The sequence below is a fragment of the Pinus tabuliformis genome, chromosome 5_1 (genome assembly GCF_031772625.1).
Source record: "Pinus tabuliformis cultivar Carrire ecotype Pingquan chromosome 5_1, CPIR1, whole genome shotgun sequence".
NCBI lineage: Eukaryota > Viridiplantae > Streptophyta > Pinopsida > Pinales > Pinaceae > Pinus > Pinus tabuliformis.
In genome coordinates, this window is record NC_142305.1 from 124833043 (window position 1) to 124859975 (window position 26933).

A 26933-nucleotide genomic window follows, 5' to 3' on the forward strand; every position below is an offset into this window, starting at 1 on the left:
GATCAATTGAGGGAAGCTGTTTATTTTTCCAAGCTAGACTTTCACAGTGGATACCATCAAGTCAGAATTGTAGGACAAGATGCATGGATGACTGCTTTCAAAACAAAGCAGGGATTGTATGAATGGCTGGTTATGCCTTTTGGCTTGACTAATGCTCCTGCTACTTTCATGAGATTAATGAATGATGTACTCAGACCTTTTCTTGATGATTTTTTTATTGTGTATCTCGATGAAATTCTGATATTTAGCAAAACATGGGAAGAACACTTAAAGCATGTTACGCAGACACTAGATGTTTTGAAAAGAGAAAAACTTTATGTTAAACTCTCAAAATGTGAATCTGGAAAAACATCTTTGAATTATTTGGGTCATATAGTAGGGGGTGGTGAATTGAAGATAGATCCCTCTAAGGTGGCAGTCATTGTGAACTGGCCTAAACCCAAATCTGCTACAGAAGTTAGAAGCTTCTTAGGAGCAAGATAATATTGGAGAAAGTTCATTTCTAACTTTTCCTTAATTGCAGCTCCCTTACATGCTTTAACAGGATTGAACAAGGTGTTTCAGTGGGGAGGCAAACAACAGAAAGCATTCGACACCTTGAAAGAAAATATTAGTACAACACCTGTACTAGCACTGCCTGATTTTCAAAGACCATTTGAGATCCAAACAGATGCCAGTGACTATGCCATGGGAGCAGTGCTGACACAGCATGGTAAACCCATATGTTATCATTCTAGAATTTTAATCCTACAGTAGTTAACTATCCTACATATGATAAACAATTTTATGCATTAGTACAAAGTGTGAAAAAATGGAAACATTACTTAATGGGCAAAGAGATAGTAATACATATTGATCATCAACCACTTCAATATCTACACTCCCAAACTAAGTTGCAGCAATCAAGACACTATAGATGGATGGGTTTTCTACAACAGTTTCATTTAGTCATCAGATATAAAAAGGGCATACACAATAAAGTTGCAAACATGTTGTCTAGACCCATTATAAATGCATCTACTATACTTAAGCATAATTCTATGTTACATGAGAGTTACATTGAACAATATGCTCAAGATATAGTCTTTAAAGATGTATATGCAACTTTAAGTCAAGGCAAACGAGTAGAAGAATTGGATTATCATGTAAAGGACCGACTCTTATACCATTGTGGGAAGCTATGCATTCCAAAAACTGAGAGAGTAAAGATAATTAGAGAATCACACACTTCTCTGATATCAGGTCACTTTGGGGTAAGTAAAATAGTTGCAAGGCTACAAAGATTTTGTTATTGGCCAAAAATGAATGAGACAGTTTCTAGATATGTAAGAGGGTGTACTATGTGTGCTAAAAGCAAGCCCAACAATAGGAAACTAGGCTTGTACACTCCATTACTAGTTCCTTCTCACCCTTGGGAAAGTGTTTCCATTGATTTTGTTGGAGGACTGCCCAAATCTAGGAAAAGTCATGATTATCTATATGTTGTCGTGGATAGGTTCAGCAAAATGTGTATCTTGATACCCTGTAATAAATAGATTACAACTGAACAAACTGCAAAATTGTTCTTTGAACATGTATGGGTTCATTTTGGATTACCCACTTCCATTGTATCTAATCAAGACACTCGATTTGTGGGGAAGTTTTGGTCAAGTCTGTGGGCACTGATGGACACCAAACTGAAGAAGAGCACAACTTTTCATCCACAAACTAATGGCCAAATAGAAGTGTTTAATAGGACAGTGATCCAGTTACTCAGAGGGTATTGCAGCAAACATCCTAAGCTTTGGGATGAACATTTGTGTTATGCGCAGCATGCTTACAACAGATCAAAAAATTCTTCTACACAAAGATCTCCTTTTGAGACCTATTTTGGTTTCACACCAAGGTCTCCTTTGCATTTTGTCTTTGGTAGAGACACCACAGTTGAGAGACACAGTGATGTGGACAGGGCAACTAGGTTCATTGAACAAATCCAGGAGATCCACCAGGTAGTACAGGAACAGCTGGAAAAGAGCCAAGCCAAATACAAGGCAAGGCATGACAAGCATCGGATGGAGCATAGTTTCCAAGTTGGTGACCAAGTCTGGCTGTATATCAGCAAGGACATGATGCAAGGTGAAGGTAAGAAGCTAAAGCCTATCAGGTATGGACCTTTCCAGATACTTGAGAAAATTGGTGAGAATGCTTTTCGCCTTGATCTACCAGCTTACATGCACATCTACTCAGTCGTAAATGTAGATTGCTTGAGATTGTTTGAACCCTCACTAATTGAGGATCCCGAAGAGTAGAGTCAATTGCCTTCTATTGATGACCTGCTACCTGAATATCTTAATGAATTGCAGGAAGACACAGTTTTGGACAGGAAGGTGAGGACGACGCGTAGAGGAGATGTTGAGTACCTTAGAATTGGGCTCAAGGGTTCAAAGCCGAGTAGTGCAAAGTGGATTGAAATTGGACAAGTGAGATAGTTGTACCCTCACTTAGTCGATGCTTGAAAACCAAATTTTGGTGGTCCAAAAGCTTCTTCAGTGAGAAGGCCGTGATCCAAATTGGATCCATGAACATAATCAAAGTACCATGACTGTATCAAAACAGGACAGACTTCGAATTTTGAACACAAAGCGATCAGCAAGACCTCTGGACAGTGGCAGTTTGCAGCTAGCGAGGAAAAATGAGGACCTCGGTCGAAGTGCGCTGACCGAGGCCCATGGAGACCGTGCAGGAGGAAAAAATGGCAATTAAGAAGCCTAGATCAGGAAAAGGAGGCCATTTCTGATGCACGATTAGCGCATCGCTAGGCAAAACCCCTCGAGAAGGAAAGGCCCTGAAGCGCTCGGTCACATGGAAGCCGGGAAAATCGTGGGGAAAGCGCTAAGGCGAAAGGCGGGACCCGCGCTCCAAAACCAGCGGTATATGTCGAGGGCACCCTTGGGCGGTAAGCGGATTTGGAGAAAAACGAGTGATTCCATTCAGCGCCCGATGCATGGCAGGCGAATGAGAGAGAAAACCGCCGCTCATCGCGCACTAACGGTCGAGCAAGTCAACCGCACGGAATGAGCGAATGTTGTAGGATCAGGGGGCTCCAGATCTGACGATGGAGATTGCGCCCGATGAAGAAATCAGATTTGACAGGGGAATTAAGCCCCATGCCATATTCCAAGCATGAATGTGGGAATCAAACCAAGAGAACCAACCAGGGCATACCGAGGCCAAATCACCTCACCCTCATCAACAGAAACTAGGTTTTATGATAATCCATCCCAGATCACTAGGCCAACACAATGTACACATCATAATAGGCTTTACCGTGATCTCCACTTGATCACTAGGCCAAACAAGCATGGATGCCACCATATTTCTCCACCTACACCATGAGGAATTTTCTTGCCTCCTAGTCTCTTAGGATTTACCGCAATCCAAACCCGGATCACTAGGCCCTAAACCGAGACCCACTCTCCAGGCTTTACCGCATATCCCAAACCCAGGATTACTAGGCCCAACGGAGAGCAAACCACCTCTTGGCTTTATTGTATATCCTTCCACTCACTGGAAATGATTCCTAGGCCCATAGAGCCAACAAAATCCTAGCTTTACCGCAACCCACAATCTTGCTCAGGGGTAACTAGGCCAATGGATTTACCATGATCCATAGTCCAGTCTAAGGACCACTAGGCCATGTGCTCTATCATTCAGATATCCACCCCACTCAGCTTTGAATCCATTGGGCAATCCAGCTCAACCAAAACATGAGAACCCCATCACAGCATGGCTATCAGGAAATGGCAAGGCTAGGCTAGAAACATTGTCACACATGGAAAAACTCATGCCATGATAGAAAATAACCACATGCAATACCATGCATGCCAAATCTAGCAAGGAAAATACACATGCAAGTCAATACCTGCAATGAAGCCTATTGTAGCTGCTTGATCTTGCCTTTCCCTGCTCGATCTTTGCTTCCTCTTCCCTTCTTTTCCTTTCTTGCTCCAATGCCAAAATTTCTCTAAGAAACTCTAAGTATCCAAGAGTATGAGAGATGGAGAGAGAGAATAATGAGAGAGCTCCAAAACTCAACTGACAAAAGCTTACCAACTAGTCCTCATAAACCTTTTCGTGAACGAGACCTCTATTTTCTTCATTTTCCATTATTTTCCTTCATTTTACTTCTCACATGCAACCTGTGACCTTTCACCTCCCTTTTCTCCTAATTTCCATTATTTTCATAAATAAATGTGCAAAAAATGCCATTTTTCCTTTCCAAAGTCTTAGCCATTTCCTTTTCTAATTTCCTTCGCCATAATCAATCAAATAAACACCCCCCATGATATCTTGCCCAACATTCAGCTTGGAATAAGTGTCCCATCAACCATGGTTATTGTTTTTAACTTTTATTACATGGAATTTTCACCAGGGTTGTTACAAAACCCTCCCCCTTGGGGGACACCGTCCTCGGTGTTCAATCACACATATACCTCAGCAACCTGCTGAAAAAAGACATACTACTCATGGAGCTTTATAACATAGCTTGTTGCAGTATTTACAATGAAATAATTGCTCAAAAGAAAAACATCATGACAACATGGAAACATACTGCATAATGGAGTTTTATAACACAACTCACTACAACATTTACAATGATCATCCCGTTGAGTTCCAATCCACATGACATCATAACCACATGATAGCATAGTAACATGATAACATAATCATAATAACATGACACCCATATCACATAGTGTGTTAGGATATTCCAACACATAGGAAATAGTTAAGTATAACTTGGTCTAGTGTAGAGTTAGGTAAAGTGTGTTTCTTTACTTTGTACTTTTGTAACTTACAATTCGACGGTCACAATATGTTCTAGACATGAAATGGTCTGATGGTTCATTCTCTCCTCGGTATTACCGACACTTGATCTGTGGCTTAACAGCTGATTGGTCAATGATCTTTATTTAAAGAGCATGGAGGGTCATTTGTAAGGTGACCGTTCATGAGAGAATATTATGTAATTCGTTTACATTAATAAATTGCATGAAGTGGTCGTGTTGGCTTAGGTCGTGGACTGTTTCCCTCTTTGAGGGTTTTAACCATGTCAAGAATACTAGTGTATTGATCTGTGATCTGTTTGTGAGCGGTGTCTTTTGATGTTCTATCTGAGGAACTTACCCTGTAAATTCCTAAATGGTATCAGAGCTATTTGAGGGTCGCATCCGTTGGTGATCCAGATCCGAAGCCGGTACAACTGCATCCGACTATCGTTTCCTAGATCTACTATTTCTGACCACTTTTGAACTGAGAGGACTACTCTATTGTGTCAGGATCATCTGTTCCAGTGAATAACCCCTTTCGTTTCACGCGAAAAGGTTTCTGGTAGCCCTAGCTACGTCCCTTTTAAGATCTGGAGGTATACAATCTTTATTTGTAGTTTTAGTTATTTATTTCTCTATTTTTATTACTGGATCTATACCTTTCATTTCTGCGTATGCTCTTTGCTCCTCGACTCTATGCGATCTTGACAAATCATAAACATAAATGAATGATTTTTCTCATGCATATGCTCTTTTCTGTCACGCCTTAGTGTGATATCGGAAAATCAGAAACATTGCGGAAAATATTTAGTTTCCGACGAAATCTAACTTTAAGCCGTAAGGCTTGTTTTTTTGCATGTTTGCTTTGAGTTGTGTGTGTTTTTTTGTTTTGTAGACAAAAATGCGTTTTTCAAGTAAGCACACACCCCAAAGCTTAAGTGAGTTTAAAAAAAAATAACCTTTTAAAGTAGCTCACTTGGTCCAAAGTTTCTTTATGAGAATATATGTATTGGGTTCAAGTCTTTCTTTTTGTTGAGTTACTTTTTCAAAAGCACATGTAACTTATGTTTTAAAGTTACCTTATCTAAAAATGTTCTCACCCATTTTAAAAAGTGAGTCACTTATAATTCTAAAGTCACTTTATCTTTTATGTAAGTTAAAATTTAGTGGGTAGCTCATAAAGTACCATTGTAAAAGTGACTTTCACTTATTTATAAAAGTGGGTCACATAGAGTAATCTATTTTTAGAAGTGAGCTAATTAGATTAAGTTTGGAGGTGGGGGGGCGAGGGATTTTTTTAAATATAACATTAGCATTCACTTCCGCACATTCACATACTTCGTCGGCATTTTCAATAACTTTTCTTCAAAAAGTCATAACTTCTTCATCCGGAAGCCGTTTTTGTTAATCAGCCTAATTTTTTGAGATTTTTCCACTGGAACACTTAGTTTCAACATCTATAATTTCAGTTTCTGTTAAAATGGAAAGTCCACACCAAGTTATTCTTGACAGCATCAACTACTTCCAATGGTTGTCCTACATTGTGGATTTACTTAGAAGTAAAGATCTTTATAGAATAGCCTCAAGCCAAGAATCTAAACCTAAAGATGAAGATAAGGCAACCAAATGGGAAAATAAGCAAGATCAAGCACGTGGGTTGATAGGGATGTCTATTTCTCTAGACCTTAGATTCCATATCGCAGAACTTGATACTCGTGATGAAGCAATGAAACAACTCAACAAAGTTTTTGGAATTAAAAATGAAATTAGATCCCATCACTCGAAAATGAGTTTCTTACATTGGACCCCAATACTTTTTCTTCCATTGAAGATTTTTTGTCCAAGTTCAAGACCATTAGACTTCTCTTGGAAGGTGTTAAGGTTAAGAAACAAGATGGTATACTTATCTATTCAATTCTTACTAAGTTAGGACCAACCTACTCTGTGTTTGTTTCCACCTTCCATTCTACTAGAGAAGCCTTTATTTCTCAAGGACAAGCCTACAAGTCCCCCTCTTTTGATGCCTTTTGTGATTCTTTAATAAGAAAACAAGAAATTTTTTTACATCTTGGTCTTCTTAATACTGGAAACTCTTCTAAGAAAGCCTTAGCAGTGCAACAACAACCAAATTCAAAGAATCCCAAGAATCAGTATCATAAATAGAATGGTCCTAAACCAAACAAGGGTCCTAAGCAATTTCAATCTCAAAATGAAAAATCAATCGAACAAAATGGTAAGGAAAATAAAAACAAGGGGAAAAAGACTGATAGACATTACAAATTTTGTAATCGAGATGGCCACTTAGAATCCAAATGCTTTAAGAAGATGGAAGCCTTGGAAGCAACAATGAAGAAGCATAACATCCATTTGGAGCACTCTTCAACTTCAACTTCATCTTCAGGAATAACACTTTCTACATGTGGTTATCAAGCATCTCAGTCTGTTTATGCACTAAATGTGTCTACTTCTTCTCATTCTCATGAGTGGCTCATTGATTCTGGAGCTTCTTAGCACATGACCAAAAGCAAAGCCATGTTTTCTTCTTTAAATGATTGTAACACGAAAAATATATATGTTGGTGATGACAGATCTCTTAGTGTTGTAGGGACTGAAACTATTCATCTAGAAAATGGTCAATTTAATGATGTATTATGTGTTCCTATATTATCCTGCAACCTTCTATATGTATATCAGATAATTCATTGAGGTGAAGGTAAAATCGTTGAATTTTCACCTCATGATGTTGTAATTAAGGACCTAAGAGAACCTATACAGATTTTAGGTACTCACATTATTGATGATTCTACAAGGTTGTATAAGTTTAACAACTTTGGGTCATCAACTCTTCCCTCAGTATTTGTTGCTCATAATGATGAAGTGAGCAAACTTTGGCATGAGCGATTTAGTCACTTAAACTATCACTCCCTTCAAAATCTATGTGAAGAAAATATGGTGATAGGTTTTCCTATGGTATCTTGCAGAGATGGTGTTTTTTCTGGATGTGTACTCGAAAAACATCATCGGGATAGTTTTGAAAAACATTCCACTTGGCATGCCTTAGCCCCTTTACAACTTGTGCATATTGATTTATGTGGTCCACTTCCAGTTGTTTCATTCTCTGGCTACAAGTATTTCTTAACTTTCATTGATGATTTCTCTAGACGCGCTTGGGTATACTTCTTAAAACTCAATAGTGAAGTCTTTAACATGTTCTTGGCCTTTAAGGCCTTTGTTGAGAAACAATTTGGACATCAAATTCTTAAGCTAAAATCTGATAATGGCGAAGAATATGTTAACAAAAAATTCATCAACTTTTTCACTGAGCATGGAATTCAATTGCAACATATTGTTCCATATACTCCACAACAAAATGGTGTAGCTGAAAGGAAGAATCACACCTTAAAGGAAATGGCTAATTGTATGCTTCAATCTAAAGGACTTAGTCTTAATTTTTGGGCAGAAGAAATTAATTGTGCAAATTACATAGTAAATCGCACTCCTACTAAGGTTTTAAAGAATACCACTCCAAAAGAAGCATGAAGCTCAATTAAACCAGATGTAAGCCACTTTCATGTTTTTGGAAGTGAAGCATGGGCCCATATTCCAGATGAGAAACATAAAGCCTTAGAACCTAAGAGTGAAAAATGTATTTTTGTTGGATATTATGAAGATGTCAAAGGATATAGACATATTCCACCTAAATCCAAAAATGTTATCATTAGAAGAGATGTAAACACTAAAGTTCGCTGAAAATATATCGGCCTATGAGCCTATTTCGGCGGATGTGCAACCTCTCTCTTCTACTTATGAAAATATTTATTCTTCAGATGATGAAAGCGAGGATGAAAATCCTCCCCCACCTTCTCGGGATCCTCATTCAACTCCTTAGCTTCCAAAATGTGTCTGTGCTACTCTGGATACAATAGGTGCTCTTATAGGTGATCCTATAGATCAGTGTCGCACACGTTCTCAGTTTGATAGAGCCTCTTCTTTACTGTCTCAAGCTTCAACGAATTATGATCCTGACACCTTTGAAGAAGCTTCAGGCCATCCAGATTGGGACGCAACTATGAATGAAGAATATCATTCACTATTGGAAAATGATACATGGGACCTTATTCCTCTTCCAAAGGGACAAAAATTTGTTAGATGTAAATGGGTTTACAGAACCAAGTTTTGACCAGATGGAAAAGTTGATAAACATAAAACTCGTCTTGTTGCTAAGGGTTTTTCACAAGTTGAAGGCATTGACTATACTGAAACATTCTCCCCTGTTTCCAAATTGAACTCTATTGGCCTTGTTCTTTCCCTTGTTGTCTCTTTCAAATGGGAAGTCCATCAGATGGATGTTAAATCCACCTTCTTGCATGAAGAAATATACATGGAACAACCTCTTCGCTTTATACATATAGACTCCAACCTTGTATGTCAGCTTAAGAAATCCCTTTATGGTCTCAAGCAAGCTCCTCGGGCTTGGTATGCCAAAATGGATATATTTCTTTTAGACACTGGCTTTTCTAGGTGTCATTCTGACAATATTGTCTACACCAAGAAAGTGGGTAAGTCTCTTATCATTCTTGTTCTTTATGTTGATTATCTTATTCTTACTGGTAGTGATCCCAAAGTTATAAACCATGTGAAGTCTAGCCTTAAAAAGAAGTTTGAAATGACGGACTTAGGACACTTGCATTATTTTCTTGGTCTTCAAGTCTTACAATCCAAAGAAGGTGTTTCCCTTTCCCAGTCCAAGTATGACTGTGATATTCTACGCCATTTTCACATGGAAGACTGTAAGCCAACCCCTTCTCCCTTTCAGTTTGGAGCCAAACTTTCAGTCACTTGTACTTCCCCTGAAGTTGATGTTACCTTATACTGTCAGCTTGTAGGAAAAATTTTGTATTTGACCCATACTGTCCTGACCTTTCCTTTATTGTTGGCATTATTTCTCGATTTATGCAAAACCCACATGAAAGTCATTGGAAAGAAGCTAAAATAATACTTCATTATGTTCAAGGTACAGTTCAGTTTGGGAGTCATTATAGTTCAGAAGCATCTCCTCTATTGGTTGATTTCACTTATTCTGATTGGGCTCATGACCCTGATGATCAGAAGTCTGCTGCAGGTTATGTATTCACTCTTAGTTATAGACCTATTACATTGTCTTGCAAGAAACAAAGTTCCATTTCTGTTTCTTCAGTAGAAGTAGAGTATCGTGGCACCGTAGAAGCTAGTAAGGAAGCCATGTTGCTTCGTCAGATCCTATCAGAGTTTGGCTTTCAGCAACAACATCCGACTACACTTTGGTGTGATAATCAAAGTGCTATTCAGCTATGCAAAGATCCAGTCCAACATCAGCGCAACAAACACATTGAACTACACATGCACTTCATTAGAAAGCTCATTCATGACCATGTTCTTGAAGTGCTATATTGTTCAACTGATGATCAAGTTGCATACATCTTTACAAAGGCTATCACAGAGGCGAAGCTTACTAAACTTCGATTTATGGTTGGAGTTTAGGAAGTCGTCACTAAGGGGGGATAGGCTCTAATGCCTTGTTCCTACTAATATTGTGTCATATTTTTACATCCTTCAATTCTATCCCAAGTTGTTCTTAAGGGGGGATGTTAGGATATTCTGACACATAGGAAATAGTTAAGTATAACTTGGTCTAGTGTAGAGTTAGGTAAAGTGTGTTTCTTTACTTTGTACTTTTGTAACTTACAATCCAATGGTCACGATATTTTCTAGACATGAAGTGATATGATGGTTCATTCTCTCCTTGGTATTACCGACACTTGATCCGTGTCTTAACACCTGATTGGTCCATGATATCTATTTAAAGAGTATGACCGTTCATGAGAGAATCTTATGTAAATTTTCTTTCTTTTACATTAATAAATTTCCTGAAGTGGTCGTGTTGGCTCAGGTCATGGACTGTTTCCCTCTTTGAGGGTTTTAACCACGTCAAGAATATTGGTGTATTGATCTGTGGTCTGTCTGTGAGCGATGTCCTTTGGTGTTCTATCTGAGGAACTTACCTTGTAAATTCCTACATAGTGGAGCTTTATAACATAGCTCATGGCAATATTGACATCCATATACATGTGTATATATAGCAACATTACCAAAATATATACCAAAAACATATACCAAATCATATACTGAAAGCATATTTCAAAATATATACTAAATACCATATCTAAGCATATATCAAAACATCATATAGCATATACCAAACCATCATAAAGCATATATCAACCACCATAAAGCATATATTAATCCACCATAAAGCAAATACACAACCACCATAAAGCATATACCACACCACCATATCAAAGGTGCTTTGCCTCAACTGGTAAAAAAGGAAGGATACATAGCCCACATCTGATCTGTCATCTCTCATGTAGCTTTATCGGGCCCAAAGTGCAAAGTACTTCCATTGCACTTTAACTTACTCGATTTCTCGGTTCCAGAGCATGAGCACCTTTTTCTACAATATACACTGAGGCTTTGGCTGTAATTCTACATCTGGTTCCACCTACAATACAGACTAGTCAATCACATGATCAACATCCTTAACATACTTCTTAAGCAAAGAGACATGGAAAACATCATGGACTTTCACTGTCGAAGGCAGTGCAAGTCGATAGGCTACTGGCCCAATCCTCTCAATGATACTGAAGGGTCCACAAAATCGTGGTGCCATCTTAGCACAAGATCCAATCCGCACATAGCTCTTCTTCCGTTTGATGCACATGTACACTTGTTCCCCAACCCGGAACTCTTTAAAAAACCTGTTTCGATCTGCATACATTTTCTGCCTATCCTGTGATGCCTTTAGATTTTTCTTGATCACCTACATTTCCCTTTCCATGTCTGGAAATATTTATGGTCTAATCAATACCCTGCTAACTGGATCACTCCAACTAATAGGAGTGTTACAACTCCACCCATACAATGCCTCAAAAGGACTCATCCTCAATGACTCCTGATAATCATTGTTGTATGCAAACTCTACCAAAGGGAGATACTCTTCCCACTTCCTCTGCTGATGCATCACATACATCCTCAACATGTTCGGCAATAACCTGTTGACCCTCTCTGTATGTCCATCTATTTGTGGATGATAAGTTGTGCTAAAGGCCAACTCTGTGCCCAAACCTGCAAATAAATCCTTCCAAAACTTGGAAGTGAACTTCACATCCCTGTCTGACACAATCTTCTTTGTAACACTGTGTAGTCTAACTACATCTCTGATGAATGCCTATGCCACATCGCTAGCTAAGAATGTAGGCTTTACTAGATTGAAGTGTGCAATCTTTTTTAACTTGTCCACAATGACCATGATGGAATCATGTTGCTTCACTGTTTTAGGAAACCCTGAGATGAAATCCATGGAAATGACCTCCCATTTCCATTATGGAATCACGATCGGCTGTAGCAGTCCACCTGGATGTTTACACTCTTCTTTCACTCAGTTACAGTCGAAACACCTCACCACAAACTCTGCTACATTCCTCCTCAAATTTGGCCAATAGTAAAATCTCTTCATCGTTGTTAGTATCTTTTGATAACCTGGGTAACCTGAATAAGGTTTCACATGAAACTCCCCCAAGATCACCTTCTTGAGCTCACTATTATCCGGTACACATATCGTGTCTCGGAACTTGACCACTCCATCTGCTGTAAGACAATAGTCCATACCCTGTGCACCTGCACCTGTACCCTGTTGCAACATGTGCACAATCTCCATATACCTAACATCTTACTGACCTTCCTACATGATCCTATCCTATAAGTCTGTCCCATAGGAGCTCATAGCTTCCAAGTGATGTACCTGTACCCATCTTCTTGGAGCATCTGCCACCCTGTTCTCTTTACCTTTGATGTACCTAATCTCAAAATCAAACTCATTGATCGTGGCCAACCATTTAGCCTTCATAGCATAAATTCAGCTAGTCAAACAAATCCCTCCACCCAATGTGATCACTCATAAGTACAAACCTCCTATCAAGAAGATAATGTCTCCATATCTTCAATGCATGTATGATCGATACCAACTCAAGATCATGTATTGGGTAGTTATACTCGTTCTCGTTTAGTTTCCGAGACTCATAACATACCACCTATCCATTCTACATAAGGACTCCACCAAGTCCTCTCTTGCAAGAATTTATGCATACTACAAACTCTTTGTCTAGATCTGTAATCTGTAGCATTGATGCATGTGTCAATAACTGCTTAAGCTGCTCAATGTTATCCTGACACTCCTTTGTCCATTCGAACTTCTTACATTCCCTTGGCAATGATGTGATAGGATAAGCAATCTGTGAGAAGTTCCTGATAAATCTCCTATAATAGCATGCCATACCCATGAAAGATCTCACCTCATCCACATTCTTAGGAGCTACCCACTCCATGATGGCTCTTATCTTCTCTGGATCTACTACAATTCCTTCCTTGGAGACAACATGTCCCAATTAATATACCTCAGTATGAAAGAAACTATACTTGTTGAGCTTAGCATACAACTGATGCCCCCTCAACAACCTCAACATTGTTGCTAAGTGCTCAGCATGCTCTTCCTCATTTTTAGACTATACCAGTATATCATTAATGAACACAATAACAAACTTATCCAAATATGGACGCAATATGCTATTCATCAAACACATGAATGTAGCTGGAGCATTAGCTAAACCAAATGGAACAACAAAAAACTCATAATGCCCATACCTGGTCCTGAACGCAGTCTTGTAAATGTCCTCTTCTTTGATGCATACCTGATGGTATCTGGATCTCAGATCAATATTTGAGAACACTGTTGCTCCCTTCAGCTAATCAAACAAGTCAACAATCCTCGACAAAGGGTACCTGTTCTTGATAGTCACTTTGTTCAACTTCCTGTAATCACTGTACAATCTAAGAGTACCATCTTTCTTCTTCACAAACAAGACCGGTGCGCTCCAAGGTGATACACTTGGGCTAATGTATCCCTTGTCCAACATTTTCTTCACCTGTAGCTTTAACTCAACTAACTCAGGTGTGCTCATCCTGTAAGGTTTTTTTGATGTTGAAGCTTCCCCTAACACTAACTCAATAGAAAAGTATACTCCTTGTGAGGTGGTAACTCTGTAATGTCTTCAGGAAATACATCCTGAAACTGTTGTAAAACTGGTTATCTACTCAACACATCTACATCCTCAACTTCCTTACCCTTATCACTAGAAATGTGCACTGTGAATAACACACACCCTTTCCTACGGCTATGCCTTGCTTGCATCGTTGTCACCATCCTAACTGATGTGGCTTTCTTCTTACCCTGTAAGACTCGTGGTTCTGCATTGTCATCAACACACTCAATAACTTTTTCATAGCAGTCTACCTTAATTCTATGAAGATACAACAAGTCCATGCCCAACAACATATTGTATGAACCCAACGGTAATACATTCAAATGTGATGCGGTAGACATACCATTCAAGTCAAATGCATAAGATCTTACCCAATGATGAACTCGTTTCTTCGTACCTATAACAAACTGTACTAACAAATACTTTACATGCAATTCCTTACTCAAACCACTCTTATCCACCAAGTCAGGACTAACATAGCTATAATTATATCCAGGGTCAATCAAAATAGAAATAACTTGATCACAAAGCTTACCGTCCACTCAATGATAGATGCCCGGTGTTCTTCCTGCTTGTTGTCCACTACTGCATAGATACGTGGAATGCTCTGACCAACATCACCAATAGTCTTCGCCTCCTGTGCACTGTATCTCTGAGGCCTTCCACCCTGATTCTGTGGAAAATCTCTCTTAAGGTGCTCCTTACCACATGTCTAACACTCCAACCGACCAGTGCCCTCACCTCTATGTTGTTGCTGTTGATGTGACCCATGTCCCTGTCTAGCTACATTAAATCTCTTTTGTAGTGCCACATTCTCTTTCTCATCTGCATGCGAAGGCCTTGTCCTCTTAGGCTGCCATTTACCTTTACCTTTGTCCTTTCCTTTCCATCCATGCTAAGATGCATTCTTATGCTTTAATTGTTCATAGAAATGCTTCAGTTTCCTAATAAATTCCTCAAGTGACTGAGGCTCATCATACTCAATCCGATCTCTAAATGCTAATGGAAAACCACTGAAAAATATATGAACTTTAGCCTTCTCATCAGTAAGATATGGTGCATACCTCAGTATGTCGAGAAACTTGGTTGTGTACTCTTTATCTGTCATTGATCCCATCCTTAGCTCATAGAACTCTTTAGCCTTATTGTCGTAGTACCTCTTTGACAAGTACTTCTTCCTGAAAAGCCTCTTGAACTCCTGCCAGCTCAAGTCATCTGCCCTAATGTCTGTAACCCACTTAACATCTTCCCACCAGATGTCTTCTTTACCTTTCAAGCTGAAGGTCGCTACTATGGCCTTCATGTTATTAGTGTAATCATGCAACTCAAAGAATTTGTTCATGCCAAGTATCCAAGCCTCTGCATCTTCTGTCTTCTTCACATCTCCATCAAAAGTAGGTGGTTTTTCTTTCTTGAATCCATCCGGAAAGTATCCCCTATCATTCCTCCTATAAGGATGATAGCAATCATGATCATGATGTCTATCAGAACTAGAACTAGAATAGTACATGTACTCATTGCCCACGGGGGATTCACTCAATGAACCTCTGACATATCATGTGCGTTTGTGGCATATTAAACAATACCCTTAATATGTCAACTACATATTGGAAAATCCCTCTAAAAATGACATTATTTAACCCCTACCAATATGAACCCAACACAAATTCCCGATTTAAAAACCCCTACTTTCACTAGATACTGTAGGTATCCATTTTTTCATTAACATTTTTTATATCCCTTTATATTTTTTCATTAACTTTAAGCTCCATTTTTTATATTTGCCAATATAAAAACCCTTTAACCCCTATATATCCCCCAATATATTATGTCATTTTTTCCTCAATATATATCCCCTAATATGAACCCACGTGATATGATATTTCTCCCCCAGTGAAGCCCTCATGTCATCGCCCCTCCTATCCAGAGTATCCATCAACCTGCCATCTCTCACTGTGTCAAATCTATCCAACCTGTGTCTACCATTAGCAACATCCCCATGTCCATGGTTGATTTGAAGCGGCCCTTGTCGCTGCAAGTCTAACAAACTCTGAAGAAGTATAGCATTAACCTATGCTTGTTTCTCTTGTGCATGTATGATCTGGTCATTATCTACCTTACAACTCCTTATCTCTTCCTTCAAACATCTCAATGTAACTGCCAAATCAGAAGAGTTCCCAACACCATGCTGCTCTTCAGATTCATAGGGAGAGTCTTTGTAGTCAACCATCTTGCTAGCCATTGGATCTATCTTCCTGCAATGCATAATATGTCAGATAAACCAAATCACAATAAATCAGCGTGCCTTAGTATAGCTTGGGAAGGATACCTTGTATGCAATATCACAAAATCAATGTGATACATGTATAACATAATCATAACAACATATATACATACACAATTAAATGTATCAACACATAAACATCACTCTAGCTAGGGTCTAGTCATCGATGAAAAGCCATATTAACAATGCATGTTATGAACTCATGCATGACATCAACCATTACTCCATTATACACATTTACACATGCAACCAACAACATGCATAAGCAATGTCTAATCAACTACACATATGCATAAATTCATGTAGTCGAACAAAAGCGATCAATTCTTGTAATCAACCTACAAGGTTAATACATGTAATCAAAATATTCAAGAATGTAACCTAACATACAAGGATGTAAGTAGGCGGCATAAAATGAACATGTAAGTGAAATATTATCCATACGAAACCAGTCACATACTCATAACAAATACATTCTGAAAGATCAATATCAAATTCTCCATATCAACCATACTACAACCATGATCAATCATCAAGCCAGTGCAACAAGAACATGAAATGCAAGTGTAAAAGACACACATGAAACTGACATGCATGCATGACCAACATACACCACCCATCCAGTCCGAGAGTTGAACCATTCTCTTATACCACTCTGTAACACCCTCCTCCCACATCCACCCAAGTAACCATGCAAACTAGGATAAACATGAGACGAGAGGCTACTATGATCATATTCGACCTCCTAGGTGACCTTGAGGAAGTGGAATCGACGGAAACATCACACACAATCATCCAACATCATCAACAAAACCCTTAAGAGACAAGTCAACCACTCAAACAACCTGTCCCTGGGTCCCACTACTGTTATGGATCTCTTAGGCCATAGTCGCTCTCATGCTATGGGTAAGGGAGCGTCCGACAACCTAAAGTCGCTCTCATAGGCTTGTCTACCAGCGACTAGGGACCAAAATTACCAGTTCTATGTCAGGGACCCCGGGATTTAAGCCACTTGCTCAGGCCCAGAGCCCAGGCCACTTCCCAGAATGGAGTGATAGCTTGAAATCACTGAAAATACAAAGAAACAATGATGCAAAAGCAATAAGCTGAACAAGACCATAACTAGACCCTTATTAGTCATGCCAGGCATTTTGTAAAACATATCATCAACATGTCACCTACAGGTGTAAACAACATAATTAAGTGTAGGGATCTCATACTTATTTGAGAATCGCTATGAAAGATTGTTCCATCATTTCATTTGTTGCATTATCATCTATTAGGCCATAGATACACTATCCTTTCATTTATAAGTAAAAATATGTTGAGATCCATACATAGTTATTGTCATAAATTATAGTTATAACCAACATAATAGGAACACAAATACCATAAACATGTCAGCTATAAAAATCCACATATACATCAATACATTTGAACATAGAAATCAAGGGAATGAATTTCTCATTAATGAATACAATGAATCAACCAGAGATGAAACTACCATGTCCCACCCGACCATAGAATGGTTGAGTCAAATCTCTCTTCATCCATTCACCCCTGTGCCATATTCCAAGCATGAATGTGGGACTCAAACCAAGAGAACTAACCAGGGCATACCGAGGCTAAACCACTCCACCCTTATCAACGGAAACCAAGCTTTATCGTAACCCATCCCGAATCACTAGGCCAACACAACGAACACATCATAACAAGATTTACCATGATCTCCACCCAATCACTAGGCCAAACAAGCAGGGATGCCACCGGATTTCTCCACCTACACCGTGAGGAATTTTCCTATCTCCTAGTCTCTTAAGCTTTACTGCAATCCAAACCTGAATGACTAGGCCCTAAATTGAGACCCACTCTCTAGGATTTACCGCATATCCCAAACTCGAGATTACTAGTCCCAATGAAGAGAAAACCACCTCTTGGCTTTACTGTATATCCTGCCATTCCCCTGTAAGTATTCCTATGCCCATCAAGGCAACACAATACTAGCTTTACTGCAACCCATAATTTGGCTTAGGGGTCACTAGGCCAGTGGCTTTACTGTGATCCACAATCTGGTTCAGGCACAACCAGGCCATGTGCTCTATCATTCGAAGATCCACCCCATACAGCTTTGAATCCAACAGACAATCCAGCTCAACCAAAACATGAGAACCCCATCACATCATGACTATCTGGAAATGACAAGGCTACGCTGAAAACATTGTCACACCTGGCAAACCCATGTCATGATAGAAAATAACCACATGCAATACCATGAATGCCAAATTTAGCAAGGAAAATACACATGCAAGTCAATACCTGCAATGAAGCTTTTTGTAGTTGCTTGATCTTGCCTTTCCCTACTTGATCTTTGCTTCCTCTTGCCTTCTTTTCCTTTCTTGCTCCAATGCAAAAATTGCTCCAAGAAACTCTGTCCAAGAGTATGAGAGAGAGAGAGAATAATGAGAGAGCTCCAAAACTCAACTGACAAAAGGTTACTAACTGATTCTCAGAATCCTTTTTATGAATGAGACCTCTGTTTTCTTCATTTTCCATCATTTTCCTCCATTTTCCTCCTCACATGAAACCTGTGACCTTTCACCTCCCTTTTCTCCTAATTTCCATTATTTTCATAAATAAATGTGCCAAAAATGCCATTTTGTCTTTCCAAAGCCTTAGCCATTTCCTTTGCCAATTTCCTTAGCCATAAACAATCAAATGAACAACCCTTAGGATGTCTTGCCCAACATTCTGCTTAGAATAAGTGTCCCATCAACTGTGGTTATTGTTTTTAACTTTTATTGCATGGAATTTTCACCAGGGTTGTTACATATGTCATGCATCAGTAGAGGAGATGGGAGGATTACCTTCCATTGGTTGAGTTTAGATACAACAACGATTATCAGGAGTCACTAAGAATGAGTCCATTTGAGGCAGTCTATGGGTGGAGTTGTAAAACTCCCATCAACTGGTGTGATCTAGTGAACAGGGTATTTATTGGACTAGACATGTTGGCAGACATGGAACAAGAAATGCAGGTTATAAAGAATAATCTAAAGGCATCACTTGACAAACAAAAAAGTTATGCAGACCAACATAGGGAATTTAAGGAGTTTCCGGTTGAGGATCATGTCTATTTGTGCATCAAGCCCAATAAGAGCTCCTTGAGGATTAGATCATGTGCCAAGTTGGCCCCACATTATTGCGAGCCTTTTGATATCCTTGAGACGATTGGACTAGTGGCCTACACACTTGCACTGCCTGCGACGGTGAAAACCCAATGCATATTGCAGTGGAAAAATCTCATGCTCCAAAATAGAGCACTCAAGCAGGTTAAAGTGCAGTGGAAGTACTTTGGCCCTGATGAAGCTACATGGGAGATGGCTTATCAAATGCAAGCTATGTATCCTTCATTGTTTGTCGGTGAAGAAAAATGAGTCTTGGAATTTGTACATATTTACGTATGGTAGTTATTGTAAATACTGTAATGAGCTAAGTTATAAAGCTCCAATAAGCAGTATGGTTTTCATGTTTTCATGTTTTACATGATGGTTTTTCTTTTGAGCAGGATGTTATTGTAAATACTGCAACAAGTTGGGTTATAAAGCTCCATAGGCAGTCTGTTTTTGCTCTTAACTAGTTTTTTTGGGTCTAGGTGTGATTTAACATTGAGGATGGTGTTCCCCTAAGGGGGAGGGGTCTGTAATAGCCCCAGGTTAATAGTTCATGTAATAAAAGTTAATAAAGGTAAAATAAGACAACGGGCAAGGGACACTTATTCCAAGCTGAATATTGGGAAAAATATATTAGTGGGCATCACATCTTGTGTTTTATGGCTAAGGGAAATTGACAAAGGAAATGGTTAAGGCTTTGGAAAGGCAAAGAGACACTATTTGGCATTTTATTTATGAAAATAATGGAAATTAGGAGAAGAGGAAGGTGAAAGGTCACATGTTGTGAGGTGGTAAATGAAGGAAAATAATGGAAAATTGAAGAACATAGAGGCTTAATTAATAAAAAGGCTTATGAGGATCATTGGGTACCTTTTTGTTAGTTGGGTTTTCGAATTAGCTTCAAAGAGGAGAAGAGAACCAAGAGGAAGAAATAAATTAACCAAGCAATAAAAGGAAGGGAGAAGAAAGGGAAAGAAAAGAAAAGGAAAAAAGGACAAGGAAAGAAAATGAAGGCAAGGATCAAGCAACTTTAACGAGAATGCTTGTAGTTAATAGATTCCATGTGTGATTTTCTAGCCGGGTTTGACATGCATGGTAGGTGCATGTTGGTATACGATTCTTTCGCTATCGTTGGCATGGATTTTGTTGGGATTGACAGTGGATTTTAGCCTAGCCTTTCCATTTCCAGATAGCCATGATGTCATGGGATTCTTCTCGGTTTGAGCTTTGGATTGCCGGATGGTTTTGGAATCCGGAGTGAGGTGGTATTAGGAAAATTCCCAAAGGTGTAGGAATCCCTTGACAGGTAATGGCGAGATACACAGTAAATCTTAAGGGTGGAGATGGGAAAATTCCTCAAGGATGGTGAAGAAATTATGAGGCATCCAAGCTCAGTTCAATTTTGTGATCTTGACACTAGTTTAGGTGTGATCAGGGTGTGGAGAGGGTGGAGGTTGTTTAACCTCTATATTCCCTTGGTTTCCTTTGGATTGGCTTATCTCGTGAGATCCCACATTCATGCTTGGAATATGGCATGGGGGTGACTGGCTAATAGAAAGATATGGTTCAGCTAATCTATGGTCGGGTGGAATGTGGGACTCCCGAACCTGGTTGATAATTGCCTATGGTTAGTAAAAGCTAAGTTATCTTTCTTTTGGTAAGGAAATGTATTGATTATTATGTGGCTTTAATGGTTTTTCTCGTATGGTTATTTATCTAGTTGTATGTTGGTTATAATCCTAGTTATATGACAGTTCTCAGTCATGACTCTATTAACGTTTTCACTCATAACTAAATAAATAATGAATGAAAGACCTAATTGATGATATGAAAACTAATGTAAGAAGGTAGAGACCCTTCTTGTTAAACTTTAGTTAAGTTTTACGTCCCTTATGTTCAGACTTGCATTCATGACCTGTAGGTTGCATATCTACCAAGTGTTTGAAAAAATGCGAGTCTCGGTTGGGGATGGTCAGGTTAAGTCCTGGTTCCAATTTTGGTTTGTAAGCATTGTCTTCATGTCTTTTATGAGTTCTGGAAGTTTCATGGATTTCTGGGCAGAGGCTTAGCCCCAGCCCTAGAAAGTAGACTTAATTCTCGCAGTCGCTAGGACAACACTAGAAAAAAATGGCCATAGTTGTAATGATGCAGGCCTATGGGAGTGATTGGGAACCCATAGCCACATGGAGGCTTTGGAAAGGGAGCGACTGGTGCTCAAGGTCAAGGTAAACGTGAGTTGTCGTAGGGGTTGGAGACCTAGAGTGGTTGGGTTACTCCTGGAGGTCCTGTGGCACCTAAGGGAAGTCAGTAAGGTCTTTAGTTGTCAACTCCATTTAGGAGGTTCAGTCATATCATAGTGACCCTCAACTCATGTTTACCCTGGGCAAGTCAGTGAAAGTGGGTAAATGTGGGAGGATGCGTTACACTTTTAGTGCATATAGTAAGATTTATAAATGTATGTTTGTTCTATGGGAATGTCTATGATGCATGGTAACTATGCTAAGTTGGGTTGGACTTCTTTGAGATATAATTATATCCTATTCCCTCTCTCCTTGCATACCCTTTAATGGTTCTACAAACCGATTAATATACCTTGAGTGAGACCTCATCTACTTGTAGGCTTTGACAATGCCGATAGCTATGGGGGTTTTGTTGGAAAACATCTGAAACCTCGGTCATTTCCCCCTCACGCCAACAGGACCTACCAAACATAATGACACCACCAACGAAAGTGACCTGCAAAGATAAAATCCATTGAAGATGTCTACTAGCGAACATCAGAATTAGAGCCAAATATCCTCTAGTCTAGTCTATGGTTCTATTGTTTTTCCTCATTTTTTTTATTATCTAAATACATCTAGAGATACCAATATGCCAATGGATAAAATGATATCATCACCACAAAATAGCCAATCCAATACATTTTCTCATATGAATTTTCCCAAAATATGGTATCGAGTGACATTAAATTTAGCCAAAACCCAATACCATTTCAAGTGAGCAAGTAGGACATGACAAGGAATAAGCGGATTATAGAGATAATTTCAATAGATGCAAATAATGGCTAGCTAGGAGCTTTTGGGGCTGAGGTAATGCCAATGCAATCATAAGCTCAATGAGAACATCACAAGTGTTAGGCAATTCATATCTATCTTTTACAACCCAAAGACATTGAATGAAAAAACACCTTCAAGATATATCATTGGATAATTTTATGATATTTAAGAGATTCCAAAATATCATCAGACAAATCCCTACAATCTACAACATTAAGTGACTTAAGCCTCTTGTAAACCCTAGACATGGCATCAATTGTAGAATCCAACCAATTGTTTATCAACGATAAGGTTGCATATTCAACCTAAGTATAATTATCCACAAACCCCGTGAACCCTAAATTCGAAATTCATTATTGTGGTTGATTAGGGTTCCTTCATGTTTCAAAATAGAAATTGGGGTGATGTTTAACATGTTTGAAATGGGAAAGGAGTGAAGGAAGGAGTCTATGTGAATTGATTGTGAGCTTCTAGATAGCCAACGAGAGCAAGTTGTTGAACCTTTTCCATGTCATGGATGCTAATAGCAAATATTTCTTCTTCGACTACTAAGTAAACTTTTGAACAATAGCTTGTTTTTTTAACGACAATCTTGATGTTTCTCTCGTTAATTCATGTTGCTAGAAAACAAATTTATAAACCATGGCACTCAGTTTTTTCCCATGAACTATGAGAGGTGTTCACTCTTCTTTTCAGTGCATGGTTAAAGGTATTTATGGCTATTTTTATTTTTCCAAATATGAAAGGAGGAGCACCTATCTATAGTAGTAGTGGAGGTAATGCTAAAAAATAGTTGTGGTCATTTACATATGTAGATATTAGAGCTAGAGGTGCCTCATTTTTACATTGAATCCTATTGTACATAGTACATACCACAAAAGACATGTGGAGGGAGAACCGCTTAAAAAAATTCCTTCAATGTAGCCTTATCTCCTTGGTGACAAGCATCAGGTGCATTTATTCTCTTGATAAAATCTTATATATATATATATATATATATATATATATATATATATATATATATAAAGTAAAAAAGGAAGGTTAATACATACAATAATGGAAGATAAATATGAGTAAAAAAGGAAAGTTAATACATACAATAATGGAAGATAAATATGGTACTTTTGTAAACATAATTTTTTTATAAATACTCGTGAAAATAGATTTTATTTAATCTTTTAATGTTAATATTAGTTATCATTTTATGTTTAAACTACAAATATTGTAACATAATTGGAAAGCATTCCAGTCTTAGAATTAGAAGTCAATTTCGTGATTAAAAAATTTAATAATGAAAATAATAACAAATCCTCATTTATAAAATACAAATAACTTAATAAATTTTATTACAAAATTTTATTTTATATATATATTATTGTTAAATCTTGAACATACACATAGTATTTATAATAAATACACTTAAAAAAATATAACACTCAAATATATATATATATATAGATATATATATATATATATATCATTGCTACTTTTAAAGAAAATTTAAAAACATAATTTATATGGACTGAAAAATAGTATTCTAACATTTATAGACCAAAAGACTAAAAAATAGTATTCTAATATTTATACACCAAAATACCTTTGTAGAGACTTAATTTCCAATTATTAATAATAACTTATGTTTTTATGCTTATTTACTAGGGTGAATGGCCGGGGAAAGAAAACTCATATCCAAAATAAATCAATTGAAAAATGATACATATATGAATTATGATTATATATATAGAATGAATAAGAACTTAACATTGGTAATGATATTTATTATTTTATTAATATATTTATTATATAATAATAATAAATATGGATTAGCTTGATAATGATTAAATAAATCATAATAAAAATATGTAAATATAAAATTATAAATTAAAATATGAATCAACTTAAAATATATATTTCTTAATCTTATTTAAGTTCACAAGATAGCTATAATATGAGACCATAAATAAACTACAACCATTTATATGTCAGATTTCGAGTCTGCATATTGCTAATCTGACGACATTAATATGACAGTCATCTACATAGAGCAATACAATGGATGATCAATATGGAATAAAAAAGACTACGAAATTAAAGCTACGATGGAGAGGTATCTTGACACTAAAGGGAAGCCCTCACTTATTGGTGTGGGACGAGTCTGATGGGCAGTCCATTGACAGGGCCAGGCATAGGGTCCACAATCACTTTCTCACCCGGATTCACCAAACTCCACTTGAAAGTCTTCACAATATTATGGATAAAAACCAGTATTTCCATCCGTGCAAACTCATTTCCTGGGCACATTCGCGGGCCACCTCCAAACGGGACAAACGTGTAGGGAGGAGGGCCGTCTCCTTCAAATCTCGATGGATCGAATTTTTCAGGGTCGCTGAAATACTCGGATTTCTTGTGGGTCGAATTGACGGTCCAATACAACTGTTCATTATAACCAATAATAGTAGTAGGATGGTTAATCTCAGTCAAACTGTGATAGCCTTGCGAAAACTCCCTTGAACGGCAGGGCACAGTCTAAGCGTTTCCTGAGCAACTCTCCACGAGTATTTCATCCTTTGGAGGTCCTCCCATTCCAGAAGTTGCCCTGCCTCCTTTGAACCTGCTATATCCAGTTGCTCTGGAAATATCAAATGAAACTTATTAGTTTAAGAAATGTGCATCTCCAAAACGGTCTGTAATTTGGATACCAAATTATAGAACTGCTTTTAAAAGACAAAAAAAAACTTAATTTGCACCCAGATCAGAAGGTAAGTCCTCTCGATCCTGCGGGGTACCCGAATTTGGACATTATTAGAGATACCCATCTAGTTTTTCGTCAATACCATCGAACATAACAAGGGTTCGTCGATAAATATCCCAAGAATCCCCCCCTACTTATTCCCTAACATGACTCCCCTAAATAAGTACTTCACTCCCAGATTAGAGAGGTTCTCCTGCCAGAAACAGAATAGATGCTACAATAAATCGATCTCGAATTCTAATACTAGAGGATAATTGAATGATTGGGCGTACCTCTTAGTACTTCATCATAGCACTTAGGGTTCTCCGCCAAATATTTAAGCAGCACTGTCAAAGTAGAACTGCTGGTGTCATGACCTGCATATAATAGATCAAGGATATTGTCCAGAATCTCGCTGTCCGTGAGAGACTCACCGTGCTCGTCAACATTAGAGATCAGGAACGACAACAGATCTTGCTCTGGAGAAGCCTTTCCCACCTCTAATGCAATTTTCCTCTCATTAAGAATGCGGTTGAGTTGTTGGCGAATGGCATTAGCTGCGTGCTTGGCTTTGTTATATCGCGTACCGGGTAGATCTATGGGAATCTGCAGTACTCCTTTCACAAAAACCCTAAAATGTTGCCAAAGCTTGACTTGTTCGTCAGCATTGTTTATGGTGGCAAACAAATCACAAGCGAGAGAGAAAGTGTAACGTTTGAATAAAGGTAAAGCTGTCACCTCATCTTTACCGATCCAGTACTCGGCCAGGTGATCTTTGGTCATTGAATCCACTCGCCCTACAAATTTCTGAAGGGCCTCCGGCCTCAGGAACGTCATCAGGATTCTCCTCAACCTCTTTGCATCGTCTCCGACTGCTGTAATTAAAGATTCTGGGAATAGATTTCCAACGGAGGAAGGCCATGAATTGACCACCAGTTTGTTCTCGTTGGAGAACAAGAAGCGGTTGCCTTCGGGGCTGCAAAGCACCACAGTTGGGTGGCCAACAAGGGAAGTGGTGAACACGTTTCCATACTTGTGTGTTCGACTTTTAAAGAAATCCTGGGGACTTCCCTTCCTCTGGCATCCTAGAAATTCTAATGTCTCGCCAATCACAGGCCATCCAAAGGTGCCGGGCGGGATTCCTCGTAAAGCCCTAGTTCTACGGTTATTGATGAAATAAAAGAAGGCGGCGAGACCTATCACAGATGCGACAAATACAGTAAAAATGAACGGCGGCTTCTCGAGTTGTTGGGCTTTGTGCAGCAGTGTCGTAGCTTCGTTGCAAACCATGGTAAGTATAATATGACGGGTTCCAAATCTGGAACTGGAAAACAGAGAAGCTCAAGGCCTGTAGATCAGATAGAAACTATGGCTGTTAGGCGTGAAGGCCCGTACAAATTTTTACGGGGCAGGCAGATACAGAGCATCTTGGATGGGTGGCCTGTATTATTATTATAAACATACTAGATATTCTTGCCAATTGGATGGGTGGCCTGTATTATTATTATATGCATACTAGATATTCTTGCCAATTGGATGGGTGGCCGGTAAGAAGAGTTAATCCTATTAGAGTCGAAAAAGATAATAATAAAGGATAAGATTTTGTAGTTTTCAATAAAATGGAGAAAAAAAGTTATTAAAGGGTTTCATCTTTTCTTTGATGGTGTGGGTTTGTCTTTCTCATTTGATGGTGGGGTTTTGCTTTTCTCACTTGATGGTGGGGTTTTGTTTTTCTCTTATTCATGAA

The 26933-nt window shown here is 38.4% G+C and overlaps 1 pseudogene across 1 annotated transcript; it reads right to left on the minus strand.

Annotated features, from left to right (window-relative positions):
• Window positions 1-24424: 24424 nt before the first annotated feature.
• On the minus strand, window positions 24425-26608 carry LOC149163733 (cytochrome P450 716B2-like; annotated as a pseudogene). The gene is made up of 2 exons (XR_016260180.1): window positions 25480-26608; window positions 24425-25084 (listed from the first exon to the last, which is right to left on the minus strand). The product of XR_016260180.1 is annotated as a cytochrome P450 716B2-like (transcript).
• Between the last annotated feature and the right edge of the window lie 325 nt (window positions 26609-26933).